Source organism: Diuraphis noxia, unplaced genomic scaffold, assembly GCF_037042655.1.
Source record: "Diuraphis noxia isolate RWA-SAM2 unplaced genomic scaffold, SU_Dnox_SAM2 contig0002, whole genome shotgun sequence".
Lineage (NCBI taxonomy): Eukaryota > Metazoa > Arthropoda > Insecta > Hemiptera > Aphididae > Diuraphis > Diuraphis noxia.
Window position 1 is genome coordinate 52,241,663 of NW_028301712.1, and position 12,744 is coordinate 52,254,406.

The window sequence follows — 12,744 nt, forward strand, 5'->3', positions numbered from 1 at the left end:
ACAAATAACAATATCACGGTTAATATAATTTGATAACATTATAGCGAACAAATGCTGTTTCACCAGTCTATAAGAATTAAATATTATGACACATTATATTACTACTAGTTTGCAAATCGTGAATTGTTATTTTGCCTTAATATTATTTAAATTTATTGTATTTTTTTATTGGTAGGAAAAGTAATTCTACTCAATTCTAATCGAATTGATCCATACCACTCGATGGCTGATGTTATGTAAATAATAAAAAAATGTGCCCAATGAGAATTGATAAAAACAATGATGAAAAAATCACAATTATTTTTTAATAAAAAAAAAATATCCGTCTACTAGACCCTAGGTCAGACTTTTGGACAATGTTCTTACGATGGCTGTGATGTAGTATAAAGAAGATAACAGCCATCTCTTCATGTATAACAATTTTAAAATTAAATATGTGTGTATTATTTTGATAAAACAATATCAACACTTATAACTTATCATTGATAACAATTGTTTTTCAAGGGAATTATAGATATTATGATTAGGCCACTACCAACATGTGTTCAAAATTAAATCGAGTGAAACTATAATATAAATTCTACATAGATAGTCCTTTACCGACGTAAAGATGACTTAACACCTCTCTACTTACTGTTCTTTTGCGTGCGTCGAGTAGATTGACAACGTAAACACGCATAGTAACACTTTGCTAACATTTTTTGAATAAATTTTGACACAAACTTTGACGACCCAGTGAAAAGACCATTTTACGGGATACTTTATGTTATGCTCCTTCATAAAATTCGATTTTGCTTTTTGAATGAAAAAAAAACTTAATTTTAAGTATATTAGCTAGGTGTGTAGACGTGTAGTGATTTATACATATCTACCATATTTGTACTAAATAAATCATAAACAGTGGTAAATTGTGTAACATAATAATATCACAGATTATATAAAACCAGATGGTGCACTTCTTCGATTTACTGATAACACGAACCTACCTCAAATCAGTAGGGTCACATAAGAGAAATAAATTAATGTACAACAACTTTTACCATAATTTTTAATTATTGTATCAAATAATATTTAATACATCATAATATAATATTATATCATATATAATTTATATGTACTTTGAGCGTCAATGGCTCAATGCTAATGGAATTCCAAAAATCATATAAAATTTTGCGTAGCTTTAATTCAATATAATATGGATTAGTCTGTTATAATCTTGGGGCTTATGTTTATCAAATCTACTTGTATTTTTTAAAACTTTTAAGAGATATTCATGTTAAGCACACAAATACTTCCCCAACATTTTTTGAGAAGTGTTTTTTAAATATTTAAAATATTTTTTTGTGCATATTATTCCAGAATACTAAATTTGTTTTCTCTTTTTCGATATTTTTATTTACACTTCAAGAAATAGTGACTCTGTTACACAATTTAAAAATATTTTACTGTCTACATCACAAAGACAAGGAGGAAATACATTATTTTTAAAATAAAAACAAATTTTGGTCTGTGGCAGGAGTATTAGCTTATTTATTATAATGTTCTTCACAAGTTCAATACACAAAACATAAATAAATAAAAAAAATTATAGGTAGAGAAGATTAAAATCAGATTCCGTAAAAGAAGCCCGACTTTTAATTTTTAAATTTTACGTCCAAAAAATAATTCGAAAAGCTAACTAAATGGGCATGGTTTAACATGAAATATTATACTAAGTTTTACAGATATAAAAAATCGGGTATCTTACAGAATCAAATATGAAAAATATTTTCTTTATTATTAAATAAATATAAAATAATTGGTGCAAAAATAAATTATGAAGATTAAATAAAAAAGTTTAATAAATAAAAAAATTCACACTCGGCATACCGCGTGCGTTGAGCAATGAGCAGCAAAACAATAACAGTAATTCGGTACAGTATATTTAAATATATATTTATATAATCTGTGGTACAAAGGCTGAATAGTGTCAAAAAAGTCAGTGATGTGTAGTTAATAAACAATAATTTCATATAAAGCCTTATTTTCCCTATCCGTGGTGACACTGATTTGAGGTAGGTTTTGATTTTTCGCATTTTTGAGAATTACATGGGCCGAATAGGGAGTGCACCATCCGGTTTTATATAATCTGTGATAATATTATGTATGTAGTGTAATACATGCCCACAATATTTATTTTGTATGGTGTTTAATATTTTGTTTATTCTGAACTAATATTACCTATATAATGGTATTATTTTTTTCCCTTTTTTAAAAGTTAATTTAAACTTAAACTTACTAGAATAAAGCTGAAAATTTTACTAACATCGTTGTATTAATATCTTGATAAAAGGTTTTATATACACGTTTATTTATATAAAATATAATATTAACGGTCTATTATTGTGAGTTCATATTATTTCGTAGTTTTTTTCATGATCATGGTATTTTTTTTTTCACTCAAATTCCACCAAATATGTAGATTGTAGATATATGTTCAATATTATATTTCTGAGTCTATGCGAATTTTTATGAGAAGTGCCATGCCAGCTCACATGCATTTGAATTCACTTTAATGTGTTTGAAAATGCTCAAAAACACTAAACTATTACGTGACATAATTTTTTTGGTAAAACGCTTTGATATTCAAAATCATTCTAAAAATACAATTAATAGTTTAAGTTGTATAATTTGTATGCTATTATAATATTATAATAATGTTCAATACGGTTTTATGTTCAATGCTATTCTCAAACCATGTATTTAATTATTTTATATCAACCTATTATTTGTTGAATGCATACTTATAATAGCTTTATTAAATAGATAAATATAGATATATACATACATATATATATATATGTATTTTTTAAAAGTAAAATGGTAAATATTAGTTATTACTGACCTGTGGGAAACGTTCAGTGAAACCACTAAATTCCCCATATGGGACCATGCAAATTAAATCCAGGTATATTATATTACCCACCTGTTCGTTGATGGAGGGTGGTGGATATGTTACTAGAAAGTAGAAAAGTCAAAACGTATTAAATATTCCCAATTTAAGGCATTTACTTTCATTAAATATTAATTAGGTATTTAATACTATTCAGAAAATGCAATGATATCAAAGTCACTATATTCGTACACTGTAAAAATGTATACATGGAAAATTATATAATATGTTAGCGTAATGTATGTAATACGTTATTTCATTAAATAATTAGTTATTCTATAAAATTCCTAAATATGTTCGTTCATATATAAATTACACGGTTTTACTAGTTAATATATAAAATATCGATTGGGTTTTCGTTAATGAGTGAAATTTATATTATTAGGTAGATGACCGGGACTGGATTAGATAACATACAGGATTTGTTACCATTGTCATTTTATTAATAACAATAATAAGATAAGATAGTATTGAACTACACCATTCGGCATAGACTAGACTTATTTGTGTGACAGTGTAGATATCGCGAGTTTAGCTTAGTTAGTTTGATAATTTTTATTTTTGTATAGTGTAATAACTAATAAATGTGCTTTAAAATGAAAAACAAATTTAATGCAATTATAAAAATACAACAACAGAACGTAATAACAGCACATTTTTGCTGAAAAGAAAATATGATTTCTTAATAAGTGAAGTGAAATGTATTAAAACAGGAAAAAAATAATTGTCACGTGATTATTGGTTAGTACAACATTATGATGTGATAGAAGTGCAAGGTAATGAAAAACTTTTACGTCCAATAAAAGAAAATTCTGGTATTATATTTTACGCCCATGACGAAGAATTATATTATGATATTTTACTTAACATTAACCTATCTACTGGATATGATGATAGAGATATAATGATGTATGAACTGAAAAAAAAATATAAAAATATTACTCAATCAAACGTCAATTTTTTTTAAATTTATGTGAATCATGTGTAAAAAAATAAAAAAAGTGAAAAAAGAGGTATCATGATAAATCCTATGATTTTTTTTCTGAATTTAATTGTAGATGTCAATTAGATCTTATTGATTATCAAAGTCAAGCTGATGGTGAATATAAATTTGTGTTAATGTATCAAGATCGTTTGACTACATTTTGTATTTTAAAACCATTAAAATCGAAAAGAGCTGAAGAAGTATTGTATTATTTCATAGATATTTTTACGGTGTTCGATGCTCTAAGTGTACTACAAAGTGACAACGGTCGTGAATTCAGAAACCAAACAATAGATTCATTAAAAGAAACGTAGCCTGAATTATCTATTATTCAATGCAAACCTAGCCACAGTCAATCCCAAGGATCAGTGGAGAGGGCAAATCAAGATATAATGAATATGATAATTACCTGGACGAAGGATAACAACATAACAAAATGGAGTGAAGGTCTAAGGTGTATTCAATTTATGAAAAATAAAGCTTTTCATAGGGGGATAGGACAACATCCTTATGAAGCAATGTTCAGATGTTTCCCAAAAGTAGGAATTTCTTCAAATACACCAGACAATATTTTGAAAGTATTGAATACTGACAAAAGTTTAAATAATAACATTAACGAAGATTTAGAGAAAAATAAATGTAAAATATGCAAACATATATTTATGGGAAATTAAGAAAATTCCAAGGAAAAATTGTGTCAACTTTGCAAAAATAAAGAAAATATTTCCAATAAAAGAGAAGAAGCAAAGGAATGCTTAGAACGTTAAGCTAAAAGAATGAAACTCCAATCAGATATGTCTCATCCACATGCTCTTCAATGATGTAACGTACGAGTAAAAATTCCAGATGTAGACAGATCAAAATGTGGTCCACAATCTATAATTGCAATTGTATTAGAACAAACAACCGACGGATTTTATCGCTTAGGTAATTTTTTTTTATTAATGAATTTTTTTATTTATTTACTAATAATTCAAACAATTTTGTTTTAGGAACTAAATACGGTATACTAAAACAACTTTACGTGAGGTAACAATTTAATTTATGCACGGAAAAGTTTATTACGCTTCGTGACGTTCCAGATGTAGATATTTGCCTTCCAATAACAACCGAATCCCAATCACTAGGACAAGGGTTCTTTAAATATATATGCCAACAAAAGGGCACCACAAAACGGTGCATATGTTTAAAAAATAATTTACTATGTAATTTTAAATGTCACCCAAAAATTTGGCTGCATCCGAGTTCCGTCTCAATTATAAAAATTGAATTTTTAGATATACTAGTTCCGTCCAGGGTTTTTTTGACGGATATACCAATTCCGTCCCGTGGAAAAATCGAATTCAACAATATCACATTATTTAGATATAAAGATAATATGATATCAGTTATCGCACAAAATAATCGACTTTAATAATATCATATTATTAAATTATTTATTATTATTATTTTATTATAATATTTAATTTATTAGAAATAAAGATAATATGATTTCAGTTATTGAACCAAATAAACTTTTCAGTCGTTATTTTTTGTGCGTATCCGTGCTTCGTTAATATATATTAAAAATGGATAGTCTACAATATATGTACAATGAAAAAGGTAAAATGTTAATTATTAAAAATGAATTTAAATTTTGTTTTCACAAAGAGTTGAATAACGATATTGAACGATGGAAGTGCATTCGAAAACAATACAAAGCATATATAAAAATTGGAAAGATAACTAAATTTATAATAATTAAAGAGCGGTTATTTAAGTTCTTTAATGCTTAAAATATAATGCTAATATGTTCTTAAAAACGCTAAAATATATATATACGACTAAATTATAAAAATTATTAAGGACGGAATTAGTATATACCTTTTTTTAACTGGGACGGAATTGGTATATACCTTTTTTTAACAGGGACGGAATTGGTATAAAAAAAGGTTCTCGGGACGGAACTCGGATGCAGCCAAAAATTTCCTGTAATAAATAAATTGTAAATTGTAAAAAAAAGAAGTGGATGTCGCTCTGCTGTACATTAGGTGGTGGGGTGGACCTCTGACTAGGGTAGGTTAGATTTGAATGCAATGATAGGTATCATTGTATACGAAAAACGATTCTGAACGGAGATGAGATGATTTGTCAGTCTAGGATATATTATAGATAGTTAAAAATTTTCAAATCTTTGATTTAAAAAAAAAATTTTGTATAAATTTCTAGCTTAAAATAATTTGCAAATTTTCGTAATTTTTACGTATTTAGTCAATATTTGAACTTCAAATGTTAATAAAAAAAAATTGTGCATACGTATTTTTATAATTTCTTAATTACTATAACTTATAAGAATAACTTATGAGGAACTTTGTATTCAATTTTCAAGTATTTTGATAGGGCCAAAAAAATTTTATCAACACTTAAAAAAAAATTTTTCAGAAAAATTGAAAATTTCAGTTGTCTATTTATACCTCAAAAACAGTCAAAATATTTTGAAAATAAAATCATGTAAAGAAAATGCCGATCTAAATAACTGGTAAAATTTTCAAGTATCTACGACTTATACTTTTTTAATAATAACAAATGTTTAAAATAGTTTGAGGATATATCGTTATCTTTACGCTATTTGGAAAAAATTTAAAATTCAAACGCACTTAAAATTTTTCCTATAACGACGCTTCGAGTTTTCTCTATAGCTATTTGAAGGAAAACTTATGGAAAACTTAGTGTTATATTTTTAATTCTTAGTTATAAACAAAAAAATTTTATAATTTTTCAGCTTCAAAATTAGGTACTTGCAAATTTTCGCGTTTTCGACATATTTCGTAAAAATTTGAACTATAAACGCTTATAAAAAAAAATTGTGACTAACGATTTTTAATTTTTTTTAGCTACAATAAGAAAAACTTATAAGGAACCTTGTATTAAATTTTCAAGTTTTTTTGGTCGTCTAACATTTTTTTACCGACATTTCAAAAAAAAATTCTCAAAAAAATTGAAAATTTTATTGGTCTATAAATAACTCAAAAAAGTCAAAACTTTTTGATAATTTAACTGTATATATATAACACTAACATATACATTTTGTGAAAATTTCAAGTATTTACAGTGATTAGTTTTTGAATTACAACCATACAAAAATATCGATTTGGTCGAAAACTGGTTTTGCGTAAAAATTCTAATTTTTCTGCCATTTTTTTTTTTGTTTTTCTCTATTTTTTTGAAAACTGTTGGAAAATGTTTACTTTTGACCTCTATAATGCACCAAGGATCTTCAATTTTACATCGGAAACCACCCCAAAGTTTGAAATCGAAGCATTTTTTCGACTAGTTATGCTGTACACAGATACAAAAAAAAAAAACACACATCTTTGTAAAATCAATACATTCATCACTTTGTTCAGAATCTAAAATAATTTAATAATTATAACTATAATAATAGATTTTTTTATTTTAATTTGTAAATTGATTAAGATTTTATTATTATTCTAATAAATTGATGTGAAATAAATTAACATTAATATTTTATATATTAATGTAAGTCGTTTGACTTAATACTATAACATTTGATTTTTTTTGTAATTTGTAATTTGATTAAAACTTTTGTTCAATAGTAATTTTAAATACATTAACTAAAACGTTTACTGTTAGTTTATAAAATATCTAGTTAGTGTGTAGAATAACTAGTTGAAGTATGTATTTATGGATTCATTTAATACATTAACTGAAAGTACCCGTAATTCTATAGAATAACTAGTTATTTTATAGAATTACGGAATTTCATAGATTAACGCTACCATACACAAAAAAATACAATTGAAATATTGGTTTGTCTAAGATAATATTTGAATTTTCTTATGGCTGAATAAATTTTGAAGAGGCTTTTGCGGTCATATAGAGAATTTTTTGGAAAGACAGAAACATAGGCTACTTTTTATCCCATAATTTATAACTCTTAAATGTAGGTTAACGGATGAACTGTGTTACTAAAATACGAAGGTAGTGGTTGCTATAGGTTACGAAGAATAAGAAAAACAATTTGCTAATGTAATTATTATTGTTTAGTTGTCACAGGCAAAAAAAAATCTACCTTTAAAAATATAATTTTGTTGAAATATACCAGGCGCAGCTTAGATCTGTTACATCGACACCTACTTTTGTGAACTATGTTGCTCAAACAGAAGTACACCAAGCCGAACACGTTTAATTGATTTTTTTCTAGGTAAAGGCAAGTTATATATTTCCAGTAAATAATATGATGTATTTTGAACAAAAAAAATAATAAATTATGCGTAATTCAATAAAAATAGTTGTTTTATTTTATCAAAACTTAACAATTAAAGACTAACATTTATTTATGGTGATTTTAAGTTTATCTAAATATTATATTATTATGTTAAATGTTGTCTATTATAATACTAGGTAAGTAGGTACTTAGCTCATGCAAACTATTATTTTATGTTTTGAATTCCTGTTGATGTTTGTTGAATTCCTTAGACAAAGCATTAGAATGTCTATCAAAAAACATTAATTTCTGAACTGAAAAACATTTGTAACACAAATACAAATCATAGCTTATTATAATTTAATATTGTGTATATGGACCAAAAATAGGATAATTATAAATTACTATATTTAAGCATTTTGGGAAAATATTATTAGGAAATTACATTTTATTTAATTAATCAAAGTAGGTAATTCAATTAATGTCTAGAGAGGCTGAATTATCACATGCATCCTAATCTTAATTTAATCCATACAATTTTTTTGTCCACATTAATTTGAATTAAATTGAAAAAGAGTCAAAATATTGATAAATTAATAATAAATAACTAAAAATAAAAAATTGATATTCTTGACTTTGTTCTGATGTATGAATCTAAAATACATTAAAAAATGTTTTTGAATATGTATAATATATATATATATATATATATATATATATATATTTTACTTTTATTTGGTGTGAGCAATAAACGTATACAACTACATTTAGTTAAATAATATAATACCAAGTTTGATTAGTTTTAGTAACTATCTTATTTTTATTACATATATATATACATCAAGATTCATCAAGCATACTTACCCCTAGTTTTCCTTTAATAATACATTTATTCAAATTCTGACGTCTGTAATCTCTTTGCAATCTTAAGATCCAGGCTTTCAATTATTTACATGATAAAATAATACAACTTATGAGTCACACTATGAAGATTTGGGAAAAGGTAATTGAAGTGAGACATCTGTTTTAAAAAATCAGATTGGTTTTATGCCTGGCAAGTCGTCAATAAATCCAATATTTTGTATAAGACAAGTGATGGAAAAGTAGAGAAAGAAAAAAGGATGTTATGTATGATTTTTATTGATCTAGAGAAGGCCTACGACTTAGTTTCTAGAGAGGTTTTGAAATGAGCGTTGATGAAGAAAAGGTTGCCAAAGGCGTATGTAAATATAATTGAAGAAATGTATGAAGAGGCGAACACAAGGGTTAAAAGTCTTGTTGATGAGACTGAGGAGTTTAGAGTTGGAATTGGAGTGCATCAAGGTTAAGCATTGAGTCCGTACTTGTTTTCTTTAGTAATAGACGAAATTACAAAGTATACAATGTGAGGTATCATGGTGCATGTTGTTTGTGGATAAAGTAGTATTGGTTGGAGAGAGTCTGGAGGAGGTGAAATATAGACTGGGAGAATGGAGGGTAGCGCTTGTGAGTAAAGGGTTAAAAATTAGTAGAAATAAAAATTTGTATATCGAGTTTAATTTCCATCTTGATAGAGTTCAAAGAGTAAATTAGAATAGACATGTAGTGAATATAGTGGGCTAGGTAGTGGGACGATGTTGATAGTTTCAAGTACTTAGGATCCGTATTGCAAAATAATGGTTGTTTTGACGAAGTTATTATGTAGAGGATTAAGTGTGAATGGATGAAGTTGAGAGGAGCATCAAGTTAAAAGGTAAATTTTATATGGCAGTTGTAAGGCTGACCATGATGTATGGATCAGAATGCTGGGCTAAAATAAAACAATGAAGAGGAAAATGAGTGTATTATGGAGATTATAATGTTAAGGTAGATGATTGGAGTGACGAGAGAGGAGAGAATAAGAAATGAGTTTATAAGAGGAAGTATAGGAGTGGCTCCAATTGTTGAAAAATTTCGTGAAAATAGATTGAGATGGCTAGGACATGTTTTAAGAAGAGAAAAGAGTGAGGCAGGTTCAGTGATAAAGAACAAGAGTGTGTATGGAAAAAGAGGAAGAGGAAGACCAAAAAAGAGATGGTTTGAAGTTATAGAGTGCGATATGAGAATGACTGGTGTTTGTGAGGTGGATGCTAATGATCGTAGTAAGTGGAAATTGAGGACGAGAGTGGCCGTACCTAAATAGTTGGGAGGGTAAAATAAAAGTAGAAGATGGCATTACATTTTTATCAAATTTTTTGTTGGCACACCAAGTCTTGGTAATATAAAATTCGAAAATTATGGTTAAATGTCCGTGAATGAGTTCCGTGCATTTTTAACATTTAATGACGATAATATTATTTATAATTTTACAAATATCATCGTTGTTAATTATCATAGATGCATATAAAGACTAAAGAGACATTTTGGGGTACCCTTGGGGGAGCCAATTGACAAAATACAAAATAATTGTATAATTTTCATCGTACATTACGATGACAGAATTAAATATTGTAACTATTCAAACTCAAAATAATACATACTCTCTATAAAGTTATGTATTATTAGAACATCTAATTTTTTTCCTCACGTGTTCAGCTTATTAGATTTTATTAAATTCGATGATGTATATAATATTGCGGATTGATGAATAATGTTGTTTTTTATTGAAAAAGATCCTATTACAATATTTAAATTTGCGTTTTCAAAAAATTATAATTTATATTGAATACTATTAAGTACCTAGATACAATATGTACGTGTTACAAAAATTGGAAATGGATATTATTATTTACCTATCAAAGCATCTGCGCTGTTACGTTATCACCGCTTTGTGATTACAACTCGAATGAAATACGCGTGGGTGATTCGTACACCCATGCCAATCACTAAATAATTAGGTTTTTAATAATTTGTTTTGGGCTTTATTGCATGAAACATAAAATCATTTTAACGGGTAATGAGATCTGTAAAACGGTTACATAATAAGACTTGAAATTATGCATTCATCCGGTAGTTCCCATTATTAATATGCAAGAGTCCAATACATTTTACCGAGAACTTACTCGGTTTCTCGTCAAATAATAATACTGAAATCAATTTTCTTTTTTGTCATTAATGAGATAAAATATTCAGTAGGTATGTAAAATATAATCGATGATGGCAGATGTCATTGGTTCGGATTGATGAGCAGATTTGACAAACGAACTAACGGTACATCCGTGGAATTGTGTGTTTTTATTTTTCAATATCAATCCACTGAACAATAATAAAGGCATTTATATATATATATATATATATATATATATATATATGTATTTATATTTAAACATATTTTTGCAATAAATATAAACAACATTGTTATAGGCGTATACAATTATTGTATATTTATTGTAATTAATAATCTGTTTTAAATTTTAATTATATTAGTCGATTGAGTTCTGTTTCATTGATATCAACATACTTCACTATTAGTTTGTTAACTTTACTGAGGTGTCTATTATTAAACATGCAACAATCAGTTGTATGTAATAATAAATACATTATTAGATAACCAGATTATAATTTATAATTAATTATACATTACAATTTATACCGAATTATATTATTCATAAATCACAGGTAATTTTTTTTTTCATTTTTTTCATTTTTTAAATATCGTATATAGGTAAATTTCAAGAAAGAATAATAATCTAAAACTCATAAAATCTATTATACATGCATAATATTATATGTCTTTTAGACTATTTATCTATTGTACATATAATAAAATAGTTTTATAGAAATTCCCTAAATTAATCTTTATGTGTTTTAAATTAATTTAGTTCACTTAAAACTAATATATGTATAAAATATGCAATAAAATAGTATTGGTTTTATCAAAAAATTGATAAACATTTTCTAACATTTACTAATAAAATTCATTGAAATTATCAGAAAGTTTTTATAAAGTCCTAGAAAAGTAAGAAACAACAGATAAATATAATAATTGTATACATACCTAAAGATTTTTATGTAGATTAAATACTCAAGTATTATTTTTAGTTTTTTCTATTGTAATTTTGCAGGAAAGCGATTAATAGGTTTTACAATAAATCTTATTAATAATATTTAGAGTTATTATCAGTAAAAATAGTCAATAATTTCGAAAGTTGTCCAACAGAGTCTAACAAATTAAGAATTAAGGTCAACAAAATTATAAAAGGTTTTGAATATTATTTCAGAATATCAGTGGTATAGAATATAATTTAATTGTATCGCAAAATAATATTTCACTACCTACTAAACTTTGTATGTATTATTAGACTTATCGTTAAGAAGCTTTTTTTAGGAAGAGAACTCTCACGTATACACCAACTCTAACTGCAATTTATAGAATAGCAGAATGTGTGTTTTTGACATTCACACATATCGTACCTATTGAATAACTCCAATTTATCTCCACGTTACGGTGCGTAAGTACATCGATTAAAATTTACTACCAACAGTGCTTAACAGCATCGAAAAGTAATAGAGGATACAATAAAGTCATGAGGTTTATTTGATATTCCGTAACAATATCATTAGCGTACTTTCAGCTGCATAGTAAATTTCATTCATATTCATTTTAAAATGCGATCCGTTGAAAGAGAGCTTGTTAGAAAATATTAAATATGCTGTGCTCTA

The 12,744-nt window shown here is 26.4% G+C and overlaps 1 protein-coding gene and 1 pseudogene across 5 annotated transcripts in view; one reads left to right on the plus strand and one right to left on the minus strand.

Annotated features, from left to right (window-relative positions):
- bma (SCY1-like protein bma) overlaps positions 1 to 12,744 on the minus strand; it is a 197,980-nt gene that overhangs the window by 72,668 nt on the left and 112,568 nt on the right. The gene's annotated exons all lie outside the window — the stretch shown is intronic.
- Positions 3,529 to 4,231, plus strand: LOC149058655 (KRAB domain-containing protein 2 pseudogene; annotated as a pseudogene).